The following is a 3,162-nucleotide window of genomic DNA, read 5'->3' as shown; positions in this document are numbered from 1 at the left end:
TTCTCTCTCATCTTATTCTATTTATTTATTCATCTACTAACATCTCATCTCACATCTCAACCCTCCTCACAGTTGTGTTTCTTCCATTATATTACATTCTTTGTCTCCCCCTCTTCTTCCACTCACAAAGGGATCCCTATACTGTGGTATAAAGGATCCATATTATTATTATTATTTTTTCTGTGCCCTCTTCTTTGTCATATGAGCAGGAGCAAGGATAAGAACATTCTTGTGGAAGCAGATCCAGAACTTGAAAGGACTCTGAAAAGGAAACTAAGAGAAGCTAAAATACAACAATCCAGAGATAATCTTTCAGAAATTTTCGAACAGGAAGAGGAGATGGCAGCCGAAAATAATAATAATGTAAGGAAGATGCTTGGTGACTTTACTGCACCTAATTCCAATTTACATGGAAGAAGCATCTCCATTCCTGCCATTGGAGCAAACAACTTTGAGCTGAAACCTCAATTAATTTCTCTGATGCAGTAGAACTGCAAGTTTCATGGACTTCCATCTGAAGATCCTTTTCAGTTCTTAACTGAATTCTTGCAGATATGTGATACTGTTAAGACTAATGGAGTAGATCCTGAAGTCTACAGGCTCATGCTTTTCCCTTTCGCTATAAGAGACAGAGCTAGATTATGGTTGGATTCTCAACCCAAAGACAGCCTGAACTCTTGGGATAAGCTGGTCACGGCTTTCTTAGCCAAGTACTTTCCTCCTCAAAAGCTGAGCAAGCTTAGAGCTGATGTTCAAACCTTCAGACAGAAAGAAGGTGAATCTCTCTATGAAGCTTGGGAAAGATACAAACAGTTGACCAAAAAGTGTCCTTCTGACATGCTTTCAGAATGGACCATCCTGGATATATTCTATGATGGTTTATCTGAGCTATCAAAGATGTCACTGGACACTTCTGTAGGTGGATCCATTCACCTAAAGAAAATGCCTGCAGAAGCTCAAGAACTCATTGACATGGTTGCTAATAACCAGTTCATGTACACTTCTGAGAGGAATTCTGTGAGCAATGGGACGCCTATGAAGAAGGGAATTCTTGAAGTTGATACTCTGAATGCCATATTGGCTCAGAATAAAATATTGACTCAGTAAGTCAATATGATCTCTCAGAGTCTGCATGGAATGCAAGCTGCATCCAACAGTACTCAAGAGGCATCTTCTGAAGAAGAAGCTTATGATCCTGAAAACCCTGCAATAGCAGAGGTAAATTATTTAGGTGAACATTATGGAAACACCTATAACTCATCATGGAGAAATCATCCAAATTTCTCATGGAAGGATCAAAAGCCTCAACAAGGCTTTAATAATGGTGGAAGAAACAGGTTTAACAATAATAAACCTTTTCCATCATCCACTCAGCAACAGACAGAGAACTCTGAACAAAATACTTTTAATTTATCAAATCTAGTCTCTGATCTATCCAAGGCCACTGTAAGTTTCATGAATGAAACAAGGTCTTCCATAAGAAATTTGGAAGCACAAGTTGGCCAGCTGAGTAAAAGGATCACTGAAATCCCTCCTAGTACTCTCCCAAGCAATACAGAAGAGAATCCAAAAGGAGAGTGCAAGGCCATTGACATAACCAAAATGGCCGAACCTACAAGAGGAGTGGAGGACGTGAATCCCAAGGAGGAAGACCTCCTGGGACGTCCAGTGATCAATAAGGAGCTTCCCTCTGAGGAACCAAAGGACTCTGAGGCTCATCTAGAGACCATAGAGATTCCATTGAACCTCCTTATGCCCTTCATGAGCTTTGATGAGTATTCCTCTTCTGAAGAGAATGAGGATGTTACTGAAGAGTAAACTGCCAAGTTTCTTGGTGCAATCATGAAGCTGAATGCCAAATTATTTGGCATTGATGCTTGGGAAGTTGAACCTCCCTTGTTCATCAATGAACTAAGTGATCTGGATCAACTGACATTACCTCAGAAGAAACAGGATCCTGGAAAGTTCATAATACCTTGTACTATAGGCACCATGATCTTTAAGGCTCTGTGTGACCTTGGTTCAGGAATAAACCTCATGCCCCTCTCTGTAATAGAGAAACTGGGAATCTATGGGATGCAAGCTGCTAAAATCTCATTAGAGATGGCAGCCAATTCAAGAAAACAGGCTTATGGACAAGTAGAGGACGTGTTAGTAAAGGTTGAAGGCCTTTACATCCCTGCTGATTTCATAGTCCTGGATACTGGAAAGGAAGAGGATGAATCCATCATCCTAGGAAGACCTTTCCTGGCCACAGCAAGAGCTGTGATTGATGTTGACAGAGGTGAAATAGTCCTTCAATGGAATGAGGACTCCCTTGTGTTTAAAACTCAAGGATCTCCCTCTGCAACCATGGAGAGGAAGCAGAAAAAGCTTCTCTCAAAGCAGAGTCAACCAGAGCCCCCACAGTCAAACTCTAAGTTTGGTGTTGGGAGGCCACAACCAAACTCTAAGTTTGGTGTTGAACTCCCATATCCAAACTCTAAGTTTGGTGTTGGAGAGTCTCAACAAAGCTCTACACATCTGTGAGGCTCCATGAGAGCCCACTGTCAAGCTATTGACATTAAAGAAGCGCTTGTTGGGAGGCAACCCAATTTTTATTTATCTAACTATATTTTTCTTAATTATATGTCTTTATAGGTTCATGATCATGTGGAGTCACAAAATAAATATAAAAATTGAAAACGGAATAAAAAATAGCAGAAGAAAAATCACACCCTGGAGGAGCATCTGTCTGGCGTTCAGCGCCAGAACAGAGCATGGTTCTGGCGCTGAACGCCCAAAATGGGCATCTTCTGGGCGCTGAACGCCAGAATAGGCATGGTTCTGGCGTTCAACGCCAGAAATGGCACACAAATGGGCGTTGAATGCCCAAAATGGCCACCAACCTGGCGCTGAACGCCCAGAGTTGGGTGCAAAGGCATTTTTACATGCCTAATGGGTGCAGGGATGTAAATCCTTGAATACCTCAGGATCTGTGGACCCCACAGGATCCACTCCGGATCTGTGGACCCCACAGGATCCACTCAGGATCTGTGGACCCCACAGGATCCACTCAGAATCTGTGGACCCCAGAGGATCCCCACCTACCTCCACTCACTTCTTCTCACCACTCTCTTTCACACAACCCCATAAACACTCTTCCCCAAAAACCCTTCACCA

At 42.3% G+C, this 3,162-nt stretch overlaps 1 non-coding gene across 1 annotated transcript; it reads right to left on the bottom strand.

The window, feature by feature from the left end:
- Positions 1-735: 735 nt before the first annotated feature.
- LOC112781649 (small nucleolar RNA R71) lies at positions 736-843 on the bottom strand. The gene has a single exon (XR_003192413.1). It is a non-coding gene; the product is annotated as a small nucleolar RNA R71 (small nucleolar RNA).
- Between the last annotated feature and the right edge of the window lie 2,319 nt (positions 844-3,162).

The sequence above is a fragment of the Arachis hypogaea genome, chromosome 19, assembly GCF_003086295.3.
Source record: "Arachis hypogaea cultivar Tifrunner chromosome 19, arahy.Tifrunner.gnm2.J5K5, whole genome shotgun sequence".
NCBI classification, from domain to species: domain Eukaryota; kingdom Viridiplantae; phylum Streptophyta; class Magnoliopsida; order Fabales; family Fabaceae; genus Arachis; species Arachis hypogaea.
Note: the sequence above shows the minus strand (reverse complement) of the source record. Positions and strands in the feature narration are given on the sequence as shown.